The sequence below is a fragment of the Carassius auratus genome, chromosome 39, assembly GCF_003368295.1.
Source record: "Carassius auratus strain Wakin chromosome 39, ASM336829v1, whole genome shotgun sequence".
Taxonomy (NCBI): Eukaryota; Metazoa; Chordata; class Actinopteri; order Cypriniformes; family Cyprinidae; genus Carassius; species Carassius auratus.
In genome coordinates this window covers 11,408,313-11,427,023 of record NC_039281.1, presented here as the reverse complement: position 1 = coordinate 11,427,023, position 18,711 = coordinate 11,408,313, and the positions used below count along the sequence as shown (strand labels likewise).

At 37.6% G+C, this 18,711-nt stretch overlaps 1 protein-coding gene across 2 annotated transcripts in view; it reads right to left on the bottom strand.

The window, feature by feature from the left end:
- LOC113057912 (teneurin-2-like) overlaps window positions 1–18,711 on the bottom strand; it is a 182,111-nt gene that overhangs the window by 56,116 nt on the left and 107,284 nt on the right. Inside the window, exon 1 of one of the 2 annotated variants that reach the window (XM_026225509.1) lies at window positions 12,386–12,764. The exons of the other annotated variant lie outside the window; for it this stretch is intronic. The gene's annotated coding sequence lies outside the window, so the exon portion shown is untranslated. Of the gene's footprint in view, window positions 1–12,385; window positions 12,765–18,711 lie in introns of those variants that run through there. 2 annotated transcript variants of the gene reach the window in all.

Genomic DNA, 18,711 nt, shown 5'->3' with positions numbered 1-18,711 from the left:
AGTCGCTTTGGATAAAAGCATCAGCTAAATGCATAAATGTAAATGTAAACTAGAACAGAAATATAATATCAATTGCCAACAATCAATTATAGAGTTCCGTAGCCATCAAGCACAAAAAAATATTTTATTTTTTATTTTTTATTCATGTTCTACAAATGTATTTACTTATTTTTAGGTTTTATTTTATTTTAATTTGTATGCTTCCTGTCAAAAGCCGGTAGATCAGAAAAAAAAAAAAAAAAAAAAAAAAAGATTACGCATGACCTATCCATTACAGCTCGAAATATACATAAAGCTTCCATCAGGAGCTATGAACTGTGACAAGTTTGTGAACTTCATGGCATTCATATATGTGTGTCTGTGTGTTTGTCAGATTCGCTCTGTCCCCAATATGACACTTGAGTCAGCTCTGTTAATCTGACAAATCCCTGACCAGACTTACCACCCACCGATGTTCACAAAACAAGCTGCACAAGCATGTACAAACCTGCATGTGTGTGTACAAACGCGTGCACTTTTCATTTGTGTATGCTTTACGGTGTCTGAATGGGACTGCAGTGGACGTGTCAAACCTTCACACTTTATTGAGAGTTCACCAGCGTGACTGAAGGCCGGACTGTGTGTAATTCTATTAAGTAGCAGCTTCTGAGTACACAGAAAAAAAGCTTCCTCTCACTGTGGGACCAGACCTAATCTAGCACAGAGAATTATCAACATGTCACTATAAACCTGACCCTGACTTTACCCTGATTAACATTTACAAATAATAAAGAATGGAAACTAGATCTTCATTTGTGCTTATAGTCATACAGGTTTAAAGCAAAGTGACAGAATATGACTGATGACAGATACTGCAACTCTAAGTAACAAACCTAAAGTTTGTAATCGCAGTATTGTATTTATTTATTTATTTTTTTGTACTGCACATAGTAATTCTTCCAATTCAATTGCCTAAACATCACAATAACTCAAATATTATGCAGTTAATTGCCTGCTAGCAATGGAAATTTGCATGTGCATATGTAACTAGCAAAGCGATCATCATTATAGTCTTGCATGTATACAGTTAAGCAAAATACAGCATATATATTCTCAAGGTTTTGCAGCTTATCCTCGACATAACCTCAGGCTCTAATCTCCTACCACAGTGGTAACTCCAAAAATGGCAAAATAACAGAAACACCTTATAAATCCCAGCATAACAAACCTACAAATCTGCAAACCTAAAGGATATGAGAAATTTAACACTGAAAAGCAGCTTCAGACCCATTAACAAGCGCAGACAAAATTTGCACAAAATTGCATTGCGTGTGGCGGTAATGTAAGCATTTGGGGAAATGTGTGAATTTGTCATTTGCTGGTTATTCAAGTAATGTGCTGCATTTGTAATGCAGATCAGCTGTCGCTATAAGGTGATCTCGCAAGAGAGAATAAACACCGGAGAGTCGACCCGAATGTCACAACCAGTGTTAAAACACAATTAACAAAGATCTGTGTTAAGAATTCCTTTTTGATTCAGTGCAGATTAGCAGAGATTCATAATTCATTAACCTTGGGTGACTTACACTATAGATTAATTTTTAATTTCAGTTCAGCGGCACAACGGGAAGGTCAGCTGCGTGATATGTCACGACATCACTTCCTCCAGGAGCACAGGTCCACGTTGACACTTCATTCTGTAGCTCTTTGTGAACACACTTCAGCGCAGAGTAAAACCTGTCACTTACACTTCATTCGGAGTCAACCCAACAGATTAGCAATCCAATAGCATGACAATTTACATCAATATGAGGGACAACACAGAGGGCTGAACAAGTCTAAAGCCCAAAGGACGAGAGAGAGACGACTCATGTCACCAGGAGAGACAGAGATTTGGCTTGGTGTCATGCAAGTCTGCAAGGCAAAAGCGTGAGGGGCTTCTGAGGGGTAATAGATCAATAAGCACAGTGAAGCCAGTCTGGGTCCCTACGGCTGAGACGGATCGTTCTCGCACACACATCGAGAGGTGAGCCCAGGGCAAGCCAGTGGACTCATCCAACCTATTTTATGTGCAATCTATAGACCAGCCGGAATGATCTGCAGACTACGAGACACAAAGTACTTTAATAAAGCACCCTTGTCAGCAAATATCAAAATCGATCAGCATGTAAAAAAAATAAAATAATAATAAATAAATAAAAAAGGAACCTCACAGATTTCTTTACCTGAATACTACTGATTATTTTATCTATGCTTGTAAACTGTCTATTTCTTTTTTCTTTCTTTCTTTTTACTGTTTGAACTTTCTCAGACTACAGTTTCTTAGAATATGAAGAAGTACTTAAAGTTTATGGAAAGCAAAGTTACAATGATATACAATTATTTTCCAAGAATGTGAATTTTTATTTTTTATTTTTAAATATTTTAAAATATAACTGAAATAGATTTTACACACTTTAGGCATTTTTAACAAGGTATCGCATATCGCATTTTTCTTCAATACTGCACAGCCAGTCACAGTTACCCATTTCGGTGCATCTCTGCTAATGCGCTCTACTCACCCCTCTCCTCTCTTCCGTGGAAGAGGAAAGGTGATTTGCAAATAATTGTAAAACTATAAAGTGTGGCACTTTCTTCTTCTGGAGGTGCAGCTGGATTGATGCATCCTTTTACACCGCGCACTCACAGAGTCACATACTGACCTAATAACTGAAGACTTAAGACAAATTAGCACCTGCCTATTTAATTACAGCTCCAATATAATTCAACTCCCAAGGATTAAACACTGCTAACTGGCAGAGGCAAAAAAAATTACAAATAAACACATGCATGCATAGCACTGTAGATCCATTGTACCCTGCTAAATCCGCTGCTTCATGCTATTACATCATATATGTTTTCATGTTGGCATGATGCAATATCAACGCTTAAGTGTTTTTTCTTCGATTTACCTTTCAGCCGCTTTCTGTAAACACCAAATATGAACAGCACAGCCGTAGGGTGGATCAGACTGTAATCAGCCAAGTCATTTAATCTATTCTTTTCCCGACACAGTGATCGAGCCTGGTTACACTGATATGACAGAGTTTGTGTACTGGACAAGATTATTTCTATCCCTCTCCCAGATGCCTGATTTGCTAATGGAGTCAGTCTTGTTGGACAGAGAGAGGAGAGATTTAAGCACAACCATAGGAGAAAAGAAAAAAGAAAGAAAGAAAGAAAGAAAGACTAAAAATGCAACAGTAAATGTTAAGTTGACATGGTGCCATCTCAAGCTATATTAGCAGTGTGTTGCTATATTTAATTTAAACCATTTTACACAGTTTTATTTATTGTATAATAAATAAGGTTATACATGCAAGGCTACTACATGGAACAAACACACTTTTAATACTCCACATTAAAACTAATGCGTCTTACTGCAAGACTATTTTAAGCTTAAGAATAGAATTTGTTCAATAATAAAATATGTCTATCTCAGTTTAATATGAAGAGGCGGCTACAAGTAAATCAGAAGTATTTTGAGTTTGTTTAGAATTTGTATAGCATTTTGCTAACCGGCTCAATGGCATTTTTTTTTTTTTTTTTTTTTTTTTTATTAAGTTTAATAGCAGTTTAATTTTGTGATGCCGGTTAGACAGGATTTTTTTATGTAACCTTTAAGTAAACTTATAGACTTACAGTATATACAGACAACTAACATGCCATTGAAGCACATCTTAATTTATAGATATTTATAACAATTAAATATGGAGAATATAAATGAATATGATTTCTTAAAAATGTATATTTGAATATAATATATTTGGATAAAATGCAACATTTACTTTCTGCCCACAGCCCTTAAATCACATTACTCACAAAATGACTCTCTTCATAGGAAAAATTTTTGGAACCTTTTATGTAAAATAAATACAGTATGCTGCATTTTTAACATGTATTTTTTCATTGATTCTGAAAGTGCAGAGATGACCAGACATTTAATGAAAACATTTAAAGAGAAAAGAGAAAAGGAATATGGAATACTGTACAACATTCAGTTTCATCCAGATTTGAACCATGGTCTATCACAAAAGCACAACAGCACAATGTTTCTAGCTTGTACATGCTTACTGCTGTGCCACATCACAGACAATACACCTTTTAGCTTAGTCAATAGAGCTCATTCACCAAATATTTAATAGTGTTTCCCCAAGAGAACAGATGATAACACAATCCGAAAACCAATGACTAAGAAATGGGGATGGGTGTTGGGGTGCAATTTACCTGCTCTGTCATCAGTAGTAATAGAAGCATTAAAATTCAACAGCGCATCCTTAACTCATCTCTGACTTGAAATGCTCTTTACCGTTTCTGCACCAAACTCAAACGGCTGCACGCTTCCATATCAATATTTTTCTGCCCACTTAATGTGAATTTAATGATAGCAATCTTCTATTTAACGTCAGTGTGTTCTGTAATGGAAGGCTCTCAGTGGGAGAGAGCTAGAGAATCGTACAGTAAGACGCAGGAGCGGCGCTGGGGCAATGCAACCGGAGATACTATGAACCCAGCAAAGTAATCACACGGTACAAGAGTAAATCAGCCACAACATTTAGAAGTCTGCAGCATGTGAACAAAGCCCAGGAGGTAGTTAAGACTGGTTCTTAATGAGCTAATTAGGTTTGTTTAGGCAGCTTTTACATGCTGCTGGTAATGAGGGGAATGAGAGACAAATTTCATTGCCAAAGAAGAGAGGATATGGAAGGGTCGTAAAGCAGAGAGGAAAAGAGCTGTTCTGGAGAAAGCGAGAAATCTTAACGTGCTCATGTTCTTCAAGCCAACATTTCCAGACTGGTGTTATCAGACCTCTGACGTCAAGCCTTTTAATGAAATAAGACTATCTAAATTCTTAGAGAGAAATTTCCCTGCACTGACCACAGACTGAGGTTTCATTGTCAACTGTGCTCCGATAGCTAGGTTACAACACACACATCCAGATTAACAAAACGCGTAAACACCCCACCTGTTGTCTGCTCTCACACTGGGGGCAAAATAAAAAAAGACCACATCTATTAATGCAACCAAATGCATCAGTTCAATCCACACTTATCAGTGACTGTGGCATTCACCGTCTGATAAAGCACTGCAGCAACAGGACCATCACAAGTCTGTCGTGCATAATTAATGAAAAAGATGATAGCTGTTAGCCACACACACACACATATGTACAAACACACACACACAAACGCTGAAATACCCGGTACCAGCTGAGGGTGGGTAAAAGAAGCTAGATGAATGAGAAAGGACAGTTTAATCTTCAATAGCTGTACAGATTCTTGTGCATCAAACAGGAGGTTATTTCTTTAAACAGAACCGCTGACTGTCCAATGCAGTCAAAGCGCACACATAAATACAGAGGAATGTGTAGAGCTGACAGTTCAAGGGTGAGAGTCACAAAATGGCAAGGGAAAAAAGTATAAATACATAAATGCATTTAAAACTGCTTTGTTTTATTTTATTCTTTTCTTGCAAAATATAATCTCTTTTGTCCATTTTTGAATTGAGGATGAAGTATAATCCGGCCATTTTATTTGTGCAATTCATCCTCAAAGGGAAGCTTGCAGAAGATCGCTGAAAAGCTGAAAGCATTTGTCTGCACTCGCAGTGCTTTCCATTTCTCTACCTAAAAACATCCCTTTAGTCTGCTCTGCAGAACATAACACAAATGCTTTTAGCACCTATAATCAATAGACGAACACTGCAGCTATTGCTGATGTGTGTGAGGCACAAATAGTTTAAAAGTGAAAATGTGGTAGGGTTTAGATGGGTACCCTGCAAGTGTTTTTCTCTCTCACACACACACACACACACACACACACAGAGATTTATCCAAAAACAAGGACAGAGGCACACCTCCAGAAGGTCATCACATACAAAATGTGCCCATGTAAGAGGTAAGATCTTTCTCCTCTAACTCCCAGGAAATGACCGCATTCATGCACAAGAGAGTATGTGTATGTTTTGTGTTTGGGGAGAGGGTGCTCAGAGGTTAAACTTGTACTCCTGAAAGTGTTCCCAGCAGAGATTAATCATTCGGGGCCGGGATGAATCATTGCAGCCATAAATCATTGGGCCTGACCTCTCTTTCCTCTCTCTTGTGATATTAGTGAGGAGCGGTGAGTAGTGAGATTGCTCTCTGTATGATGTTCGCCACAAATGGTTTACACATTACATATCTTTCAAAGTGCATGGATCTCAAGTCAGGTAAATATGGAAATGGCCATTGCATCTCTTATTTAAAAGCGATTTAGGTGTTTTGGGGATTAATGTGTGTCAGATATAAGTGCAATAGGTGTCCAGGGATAATCACGCCTGTCTCTGTAACACCTTTAGGCTCTGTAAACAGAAAACATACAGTACAGTATGCCAGAAAAATATGCAATTAGAAACGTATCAATCATGGGCGAATCCTAAATGCTTTTTTGCCTTGAAAGGCAGTATAGGAACTAGACGCCATTCAAAGGGTCATTCGAAATTATGTGAGCAGTTGGATCTCTTCACAAAGGGCTCTTCCACAAGGCCGTTAGCAAAGAGTACAGACTACAGGACACTTAAAGAAAGCAATTTTGCCGTTTATGATCACATGCACCCTTCAGAGCACTTATTTCAAGTGCTTTGCCCTTTTAAGTGAGTGGGGCATATGATGCTCACTTTTGAATTCAATTCATCCCTTTTTTGCATGTTCAGATTTGCTGACATGTCTTTAGAGGGTGCGGCGGTGTAATTTAGAAAAAAAGTTAGTAAAATGTCTCCAATTGCTTACAGCACCTTTACAATCACAAACATGTGAAATCTTGTACTGGCACTAACCTAAGCCAAATATCCCGTTTAGTTCCAGATGCGCAAACCTGGAACGTTCAAGAGGTATTTTGGTCCTTTAGTTCTGCATCTTGCGTGGTCTTGTCGTGAAATGCTTAAATACCCTTTTCAGATCACCACAACTTTAAATGGGATTGAGGCCAATGGGATTACAGACTTACTGTAGTTGTTCTTCATTTCTGACGTTTGCTGTTGGTACATGTTCCTTTGTTTTTTTTTTCTCCCAAATGCATTGACTTTGGTCTCATTTGTCAGCAAGTCATTGTTGAAGCATATTGCTATAGAATATGCATGCAGCCTTTAGCAAGCTAATGGTGAGGGTTCTTTTTCCAGAACGCAATTGAGGATTTCTCTCTGACGAACACAGATGCTATCACCTGCAAGAAGTCTCTGCAGACCCTTAGCAGTGACCCCAGGTTTCTGTGTCACCTACTTTAGTATTCTATTCTTCCCTTTACACTAATCACTGTAGGAGACTCACTGCTAGAGAGAGCAGCTGCTGAATTTCACCTTTTAAACTGAGGTCTGAGTGTTTATACTTTCTTCAGGTCACATCAGAATGATTGTATTTACAAAATGTGTACACCTAAATGTGATGTTGTAATTACCGATGGGAAACTTTGGTTTTCTCTGAGCCCTAACTTTCTGTATACTACTAATTTTGTTTGTGAGCCAGTTAATCTACAACCAAACTATGAGATTTATTCTAGGGACTTCTGATAACCGTCTGTTTGTCACTGGTTTATTTAAAGCTTAAATTACTACAGTAGAACACAGGACATTTTCACATGCCTTGCAAGTATTTTCTAGCATCAATGATCCTTCATGGTTTAAGGATTTGCTCGATAAAGATGAAAAAGCAGGACATTTATGAGAGTTTCATCTAAATAGGTTATCTTTATTTATTAATTTGCCTTAAAGCACTGCTAATCAGCATATAGTCATATCTACTACTGCCCAGGTTTCTTCTTCTCATCATTTTATATTATTCTTATTCATTATGTCTTTAAACAGAACGATTAAAAACTATCTTAAGAATTTAATGAATTAAACATCATGTTAGCTGTAGAAACATCTAAGAAATCTGTAGAAACACAACAAGTTTAATTACTTTTGTTTAGAGTCTCAAGAGAGAAAAAACCTCTCCCTATTTGTTGCTCTCAGTCTCTCTAATTTCCGTTATTGACGTTCTTCCTGTTAACGTACATTCACAGTATAAAAATCTTTGTGATATCATAATAAAGCAATCAATTTCAGTCAGTATATTAATGACTCAAACCATTTTAAATTAATTATTCATCAATTTATATAATTGCTATTATATACTTTAAATATACAGTACTTTGTCCTTCAAAATACTGGGGTCTGTATGATTTGGTATGAAATTGATTCAGCAAGGCTCATGGACTGAGAAGTTACATTTTGCTTGATTTTTTATTTTTTTTTACATTGTACTATGAAACCTTTCTTTAAGTTTCAGAACTTAAAACATCCTTATTAGTCCAGAAACAGCTTTTTTTGAAACCAAACTTTTAATGACAACATGTTGATAATACACAACGAACTATGGTTCAATTTCTGGTAAACATCTACAGTTAAAGAGTAGAAAATTGCATCAGTAGCACCAGTGTATAAAATCAGACAGAACAGCATTTGAGTGTCCCCTCACTTTCACCCCACTGAATAGAACAGCCAGTGCCAGGAATCAGAGTGGGATGATGGTTTTGGGAAGCTCTGCTGTAACTCAGCACCCATTCAGACTGCCAACAGCAGGGTATCAGAGCGGGCAAGACACTGGTGACAGATGTCTAGGGAGCTCTTCCTCTCTGATACAGGCTGAAGATAGCATCCTGGGCCAGTGCCAAATCAGCATTGAGTTTACCTTTGCAATAAGCCACCGTCAATCAGGAACTCCCTCGCTAAAGCCTAAAGCCCTTGTTTATACAAAGACACATAGGCATATACATTCATGACCAAGCTCCTAAAAGTTAAAGACTCCATGAAATGGTTTCACAAGCAAACTTTTCTGCACTTAAGTATTTCCTATTATTGAATATGGGGCACACAATAATCAATTATTATTTTTTTTCTGGTCCTTTTGCAGGAATAGAAACATATACTACCATTCAAAAGTTTGGGTTTGGTAAGATTTATTTTTATTTTATTTTTTTATGTTTTTCAAAAATAAGAAAAAAATATAAACTCTTATGCTCACTGATTAATTAAATGTATTTATTTTATTTTTTTTAGGATAGTTTTAAGAATTTATTCCTGTACTACAAAGCTGAATTTTCAACATCATTACTCGTCTCCTGTTTAACACGATCCTGCTGAAATCATTCTAATATGCTGATTTGATGCTCAAGATTGTTATATTACATTTATATATACATTTCTTATAATTAACGATGTTGAAAACAGTTGTGCTGATTACTATTTTTGTGGAATATGAGAATTCTCAGACTTTTTTCATAAATAATGTTGAATCAAAATAATTTCTTTAAAAAAAAAGAGATCTCAAACTTTTAGCTTGTAGTGTATATAATTCATGGCTTTAGTAATCCCATCCTGTTTTGCAGCAATGAGTGCAAGAGAGTTCTACCAAGCTGATATGTAGTTGTAAGTCTGTCTGGGTCGTGGATTTGACACCGTCACCTAGTTAACGCTTATCGACAGCAACCTGAGCTGTGCTATGTTGAGGTAAGCCGCATCTGTCCTGGCCTGACTAGAAGTGAACCTGTCAGCCGTTAACTCTGTGGTAACCGTCGGCCTGGCCTATCATGAAGAGATACTGAAGAGTACAGATATAGTTCATCAGCACTCTTATGTTCTCAGCTGCCCCTGTGTGAATGTGGTTTTAGATGCATTAAGGTTATTATACACTCCCACCCAACACTGTAATCTCTTAATCTCCTGAGGACTGGAATCACAGGCTGCATCTGTCAGAGTGCTCGACAAGGGAGAGGCTATACACCTTAATGTGTCAACACAACACACAAAAGCATTTATGGACTTCCTGTGAGACAGCATTTCAAATCTGGCACTTTAAGCCAAGTCAACAGCCAAATTACTGACCACAAGCATGAACACACACACATTCATCCATTACTGCATCTCCATACCTCGAACAAACACTGCATTACCTGACACACACCCCATATTTCTGGTCTCATTCCCAGCTCTCCTTCACACGCCATGGACCTGGCTGAAGGACGCAGGGCTAGGGAGGGGGTCTTGATAATGATGCAGACACTCACCTGCAAATGGACTTCGCTACATGAGCAGAGCCAATACGTACACACAAACATGCCCACAAAAACACACTCGCACAAGCGTGAACTAGAGCTTTTCCTAACAATGCTAATTGGTTGAAAAGGGTCATGCTTATGTTGACATTAAGACCGATGCTCTTGTGTGTCCTCAGATGTTTCAATTCAATCAGCACTAACCCAGATATGTTTGGTGTAAACATACATTTCAGCAAGCCACTGGAGAAAAATATATTAATATTATAAAATAAAATGAATATATTCAAAAAATGTTGGGATGCAAACAGAAGGAGTTTACATTCAGCAAAGGTGCTCAGCAGAGCCGGGTTGAGTCCAGCATCTGTGGCCCAAAGAAGGCAACGAGCCAGTGTGTGAGCTTAAGGGGGTTAAGGCCACACACACACAAACACACACACACACACACACACACACACTAACTGAGAGAGTGGGCACTGCTAAGTGTGATCGGCTCTTCACTGCTTGCTCTGCCATGTTAGCTGGAGTTACACTGTGCCAACTGGGCCTGGATGAGGGATTGTGTATGACATGCACGGCTGTCCGGCGTTAAAGCCATTTAGCCAGAGTGTGTGTTTGTGTGTGTGTGTGTGCGCTATACTGCTTACATCAAAATATTTTATCCGGTTTCACACACCAGGCTGATGATAATGTCTGGCAGGTGCCAACTAGAAAGTGTTCATCCCCTTGAAACTGCCTGTGGGTTTTTAAGAAGGAAGGCTCAAATACGCAGTTGGCCAGATTGTTGGTCTGTATCTGTGAAAACTGAAGAAGATTTGACTCATTCTGTTCAAACATCACACATTCTCACTTCCTCACCCTCAGTTGATCTCTACTCTGTGTCCATTTGATTTTGGGCTCTAATTGAGAGATATGCTACATGAGAGGGGGATCAAGCAGAGGGAAGGACAGGGGAGATGAAAGCCAGAAGTCCAGCAGGGAGCTTCCATTTCTTGATCTTTCCCATCTATTTTCTGACCACCTCATTCATATCGAAGCGCAGCAATAGCACAGTAAGGAACATTCAGCAAACGCTAAGATTGTATAACATGAGACGATAACAGCTATGATTCTTAAACACTTATTTTTGAGACAGTTAAAAGGAAAAAACTTTTTTTAGTTCTGGTAGAGATGCAGTTGGACATTTGGTACTTCAAAAACAAAAATTCTGTCATCATTTTCTCACCCTCATGTTGTTCCAATTCTTAATCAATTGGAAACTGTGCATTGCTGGATTAACTAATCCATTACACACAACACACATTACACAATGACTACAATTTATCTATGAGAAATAACTTTCTTGGTACCTATAGTGTCTAATTAAGCTGAATCATTTGACATCAAAACTTCTTTTATGCATTCTCATAAATGATTTATGGAAATCTAGGACAGTGAATAAGTATGTACTGTATCTGTTCCTCATGTGCACATTTGTTATCATAACACATTAAATATAGTGCATAGACTTTTAAGATACTTTTCATTCTTTGTGGTTTGACATATTCAGTCACCATCCACTATTCTACATGGACAAGACAGTCTTCAGAATGTGTTAACCAGCAGAAGAAAGTCATACAGGTTTGAATGACATTATTTAAGTGCCTAGCAGTAAAATAGTCAACCATCTCAGAGAGCAAAAACACTGAATATTCTGCTATAAACTGAGTCAGTAACACGTTGTTTCCCCTGCAGAAACACTAGTGGTCTGTGCCTTTTCTGACCTTAATAGAGCATATAACAGTAATTGCATGCTACAGCATTAACCATTACTGGCATGTTCTGCAGCTGCTGCTGATACATGACCTTATGCGTAGCTGTCAATAGCCGGAAGGGAATCGGTACAGAGGGTCTGACGATTCATCGCGAGCGCGCGCCTGTCATTGATGGCCAGTGTCGGTATGCGGTCTTCTTAAACCGGACCGTAGCCTGTAAACAATTTTGGTTTCAAACACACAAAACTGCAAGGCGGACGCAAGAGACAGTCGCAAATTAGGAAAAAAAAGTATCCGACGCGTCCTTTTTGCTTTTCACTCAAGCGCCACAAATAACGAGGATGATGAAACCAGCGAGACAGATACACATTATCAGGACTAAAAACACAAGACCGGGTCAGTTTAATTGAAAGGGTTTATCAGTGAACCGACATGGCGGTATAGTTGTATTTTCAGCATTCATACAAGTGTAGAAAACCAGTCGAGGACATAGACGTGAACTGCCAAAAGCGCACAGAGCGTGAGCATGTAAATGTAAAATCTTACCTGCGCTGAACAGCTTGTTCATTTCCCGAAGGAAACTTTATTTCCCTCGGGGAGCACCTTCCAAACGCAACACCGACGAGTCAATACTTTTCTTAAGATAGCTGTCAATTCCTTTAAATGTATAGCATCACACTTGAAAGCAACGGATAACGGATGAAATGCCTAACGCAGAGCTAAAGGAGTCAGTTAGACGATGACCGTCCGTAGGGATCCCGCTGTCATAAAATGCGCACGCGGCGAAACACGGTAAGATCGCGAGTCTACAGCCTTCTGCTTTGATTAAGCTAAACAGAGGCGCGCGCAGAATGAGCGCGTGTGAGGAAGATCGGACGCTACCATTCACGCTGAGGGACAGCTGACCGACGCCTCAAGCATCTGTCCGAGCGGAGAAATATCACCACTGATGGGCACCACTTGTGAGCTGACAAACAGTCCTTCGAATCGCATTAAACCCAAGAGAATGATTAAATTGTAATTTCCTTAAGGAGTAGGCTATGTGCTCACTCATCAGGTACATGCCCCGCATGCGGGTGCACCTGCTTGAGATGTGAGAAGAATGAAAATCAGCTTTTTTCTTTTGGGGTGTAAAAAATAAATAAATAAACAACTAATGCCATATTAATATTTACTTGGATTCAGTTATTCATGTAAGGCATAACATTCTACAGTGAATAGGTCATTATATCAAAATAAACGGGTGAGGATCTGACTGTATATTTTATCCTGCTAATAAAGAAAGATTAAAGGCAAGAGGTGATCATACATTTGCAATAGTTGGGCCGAGGCAATGGAATAGCCTTCCTTTATCTGTAAAAATATCTAATCCTGCCTATGAGTTTACAACTAAATTGAAATCTTATTTTCTTACATCGGCTAAAATGTATATGCATTGTTCTTATTGATATGATCTTTTATCATTGCTTTTATCTTACAGCACTATGGTGAACTGATGTTGTGTTTATCGGTGCTTAATAAATACACAAATTAATAAGTGATAAACAATTAAATGCAAATTAAATATTGATCTGAAGTTAAAAAAAATAAATAAAATAAAAATAACTACAGATTGAGATATCCTTGAGAGATCAAGGAAGGTTAAGTGGTTATACAGACTTGCCGTGGACAACAAACATTATTCAAAAATATCTGAAATGACCAAGAATGAAAAGTGAATTCAGGTAAAATGTTAATATTGTGTTTTGTGACTGGAAAATATTGCCCATTCATAAAGAGATTTGTAATAATGTAATATTTAATTAGTTTTAATTTTGTATCAAATGATTTTGTGCTAGTGATAAAAGTACCACTTTCTATGGTTCTAGTACACACCCTCGCTCTCGCTCTCTCAAAATCACATTTACAATCCTAAAATAATACAAAACAAAAACAGCTCACACATCCCATTCAAAAAAGGGTTTCAAATCTATTAATTTTTACTGTTCCTGATCCCATACTATAGCCTATTTGCATCATGCTTATGATTACTGAATGAAATGTATCAATTGAGCCTAAAATAAATACATTTGTAAAAATTGTGAAAATAAATCAATAATAATAATAAAATAAAAATCATCATCATGATTTTATTTTTCTCTGTTGGCAGCAATCCTGCATAATAAATAAACACGGTCTTAACCATATTCACCACAATCCAAGACTTAAACCTCTATCATTTGCCATCAAATACAGCCCCTTTCAACAATGTTAAGGCTGAGGTGAGTTTATGGAGGTTTTTCACATGTTGAAGGGTTGTGTCTTTTAGCACAAGTCAGTCATGATCAATAATTTCCACCTGACAATTAATTTTAGGAGGCTACAGTATGTCACAAAATGGGGAGAGGGTGTATTACCCTGCACACAAACACAGTGACTGAAATTTGGTCTTTTAGGTCCACAAATATGACGGTCTGATTAGGAAATTAATGCACCTGCAATGGAATTACTTTAAAAAGGAATGGGAACAGGGCAAAATGAAAATGGGATGCAATTAAAGTCTATAACCAGGGAGTCATTGTTGAGATTTCTGCGTTATTCAACACAAAATGAAGATCGACTGCATATTTCCCTATAGGTTGGGAACATTAAAGCTTGATTATTTGAGAACACCCTGTTAGAAAAACCCCATGGCTGCTTTTTGAAATGCGCATATCAAACATTTCTTACACTCTACAGGTGATTGTCTGATTTGGTTATGACACAGCATGTGTTCTAGCTTGAGATTTGTTTGGAGACAAAAATGGGGAAACATTCAGTTTTGTCCATGTCGGCTTGTGCCCCCCACCTGCAACAAGATAGAGGCCAGTGAGAGAGAAACTGTTTTGTACCAAGCTGTGATTCTCAATGAAGTTATTCTCTCTGCTTCAAACCAACACTGCTCAGCATGGAGTTGTTTTCCTTGTCCCGCAACCAAGATCAGTCGGCTTTAATACATAGTTCGGTCGGTATTCCTCTCAAAGATACAATTTCAGCATTGCCACAACACTGACCATTGGTCCTCACCAAAAAAAAAAAAAAAAAAAAATACAAATAAATAAGAAAAAAAAAAACATTTTTACCCTTTGTCACAAACTGTTGATTTGCCTGTGATTCAGAGAAAGTAAAAGAGAGGAAGTAAAAGAGAGAGAGAGAGAGAGAGAGAGAGAGAGAGAGGCATGTGTTATTGTGAAGGTGCCAGCTGGCACTTGCACAGTCTAAAGAAACAGATTCACTTTTCAATTCTCACTCAATAGCGCACAGAATATGGAATATATGGATTTGTATATACTACAAAGATGTAACACAAATAAATAAATAAAATTAAAAAGCAGCACAACTGTTTCCCATGCTGAAAATATATCAGCATATTAGAATGATTTCTGCAGGACCATGTGACACCGAAGAAAAATCACAGGAATTTTTATTTTTATTTTAAAGTATATTAAAAGAGGAAACACTTTCACTTTCACTTTTCACTTTACAGTATTTATGATCAAATAAATGCAGCCTTGATGAGCAATAAGAAACTTCTTTAAAAACATTAAAAATCTTACTGATCCCAAACTTTTGAAAGGCAGTGCACATATACCTCATACAAAAAATTAATAAAATAACCTTTTTCAGGATATTGTCTTTTAAATATAATTCAGTAAAATCCAAATAAGCTTTAAATATTGTTTTTGGAAAGTGTTTAAACAATGTGTTTAATGCTTCTTCAATGAACTAAATTATTGCATGGACCATTGGAAAGGTTCTTCATGGAAGGATGTAATGTCACAGTTCCAATAACTTATGCAAATCAAGATACCTTTCTGAATGACTCTGAAAAACACCAAAAGAAAGATGTTCATGGTTCCTGATCAAGTGAACATGCCATAGTCCTGCTGCAGAGAGCCATGAGGACTGCAGATTTGAACAGAGCAATAAACTGCAATGTCTGTAATGTAAGACACCTAAGACATTGCTGCAGAGAGACAGGAAGGACAGCTGATTGTCCTTGTAATGCCAGTCCACACGTGGCCATATGAAACCCCAGATGTGTTTAAGAGCTTGCAATATACACACACAACCATTCAAAGGTTTGGGGTCTGGAATATTGTTTTGTAAAATGTTGGTGAGAGAAGTCTTATATTCACCATGGCTGTATTTATTTCATTATAAACAGTAATATTGTGAATATGTATTTTTTTGTAATATATTTTAAAATGTAGTTTATTCCTGTGATGCAAAGCTGAATTTTCAGCATTCATTACTCTGATCTTCAGTGCCACTTACTCTGAGAAGTTGTGTGAAGTCAGATCAGAGCTTGCTAAATTGAGAAAAATCTTTCCCTTTTTTTGTGAGAATTATACATCAGGCTGTCAAAGAATTGATGGTGGGTGGTCTACAGGCTTGCCGTGTGAGGCTGGAACTAGGCAACTAGGCATATGAGAAAATGTTTCCATAGGAGACCCACATTTACCTGCAAACAACACAGAGTCACCTTATGTCAGAGAACAGTATATCAGTCTTTTTCCTGGAGATACCACAACACATCATGCCTGAGAAGTCAAAAGATGTCAGTTTTCTTTTCTTTTTTTTCTTTTTATGCATGTAAACACATGGCTTTGGAAGCTTAAGATGGAAACTGTGATAGTCATGCTGTGCCTGTGTAAGTTTGCATGCAAAATATAGCTTTTTTTGTTTTTGTTTTTGTTTAAGCCAGTGAAAGAGAGAAAAGTCAAAAACAGGCCAGCAGTCAGAGCTCAGACAAAGATATCAACTTGTAAATTCCACAAAACAACAAAGGCGATGCCAATGCCATGCTAAAATTATGAAGGAGCATGAAATATTGCACACTGTATGGGTACATGTTAAATTCTTCACCCCTCGGCTGCATTCCAATTCCGCCAAACGCTGTATATTTATGAGCAGAACCTTCTCTTCTGACTACAAATGAGAAGGGCAATGCAATCCTCTCCTTCAATCCACACCTGCAGCTATTAGATTTCCACCAAGGCTTAGAGAGTCACAAAGAGCAAAGGTGCGCTTGTAAGCAGATGAGACTGTTAGAATCAGCATGAAGCCAATGGGAGGACACAAAGGCCCCTTCCCTTAGAAGGTCTTTTTCTCAGGGCTTGAGGGAGAGCAGAATGTGCTCAGGTTCTGACTTGACTGATGCAGGAGTTAATTTACTTCCCCGACTGTTTTGAGCGAATAACACCGATTGTCAGCACTGTAGAAGCTGCTTTCTTGAACCCTCATCTCTGAGCTAGCCTGGCAGAGGATATTTTGTGAAGATTAACTAAAGTCCTAATTCTACTTAGCTCCTAAATCTTACAGACCCACTAGTTTCCACCAGGAATGAGGTACATGTGGGAACAACATGGGTTTTTAATCTAGTCTGACTCCTTTAGAAGCAGTGCTTTGGTAAAGGGCAAATTACTTGCACTGTTACATGCTGGAATTAGTGTAATGGAGGTATTTTGCCACCTAAACCACAATGTAGGCGACATACTCTTTCTCCTAATTGTTGCATGGCAACGGACATTCTAAAACATGCAACAGACTATATTACTTATGATGACAGAAGATGACAGAATGTTTATCGAAGGCTTTGATGTGCAATGAACATTTCCTGATTGCTATGCTTGCATCATCATTCATAACAGTGGCAAGTTTCAGGGTTAATGATGTCACCGTAAATGCAAGCACGGCTTTGTGTGCAAGTTTCTAAACCGCATTTGTTAAATTTTGAGTAAGATGTATTGCTCTGTTAATTATTTAATCAATTCTGATTAATTCCTAAAATGCAAATTAGCACATTAAAAACCTGAACCTATAGAGTTACAAGTGATTAGCTTAATAGCTTACAAAGCAGTACTGAGGACTTTTGGTTAAAGAGTGGATGGATATATGATTAGAGTTAAATGTATGCATATAGTTAAACTGGCAAGGAAAACTACAATTATAATTCTGAAATTATGAAGTTATTGTTATTATTATTATTATCATTATTATTATTATGACTACCACTAATACTACTATGCCACCACACAAACCACAGTTTAGGAGACATATTCTAATTTTCTTTTTTCTAGTACTACTACTAATTATAATAAAAATAATAATTTTGTTCTTTTAACTCTGCTTTCAGGGTTAAAAAGCCACTAAGCAGAAATGTGAGAAGAAAGAAATAAAGAAAAAAAAAGATAATGAGATAGATAATGAGAAAGATTTGAAAATATTTGAAATATTACTTTAATAATATTAATAATAATTTCAAATATAATAATAATAATAATAATAATAATAATAAAATATACAAATTCTCTCCAAGAGAAGTAACATTGTTTGATTTGTGCATTCTACAAACTAGATTTGTGCGAGTTTGTAGCGATGTACACAAATTATAGGGTGCTGTAGGCGTAAGTGAGCATTTATTTGAAGGGGGTTGCTTTGTGGTTGGGGGGCTGTCTTCAGTAGGGGGTGGTGTTGGAGCACAGGCGGGTTGCCAGAGGAATGTTACAGAAGAGAAAAAGAAAAAAAGGGAGAAGGATCTGGCTGAAGGGAGACGTGAGGCACAGCACAGCTGGCTCTTAATTGAATTTTTTACTCAGCACTTTCACAGCTGTTTTGCTGAGATGAATGAAGAGCTTATATCTGGCACACATCCCCTTGGACACACACATACACACACATAGTCTGCCTTTCCAGGTCATATAACTGGATGCATCCCAAGCCTGCCTTAGAGACAAAGACTCACCCTACAGTACATGTCCACTGGTGTGGAGTGAGTGTGTCTCCAGTCCTTTCACTTCAGGAGCCGAGAAAGCAGAGAGAGCATCACAAAGCTGGAATTTAATTAATAT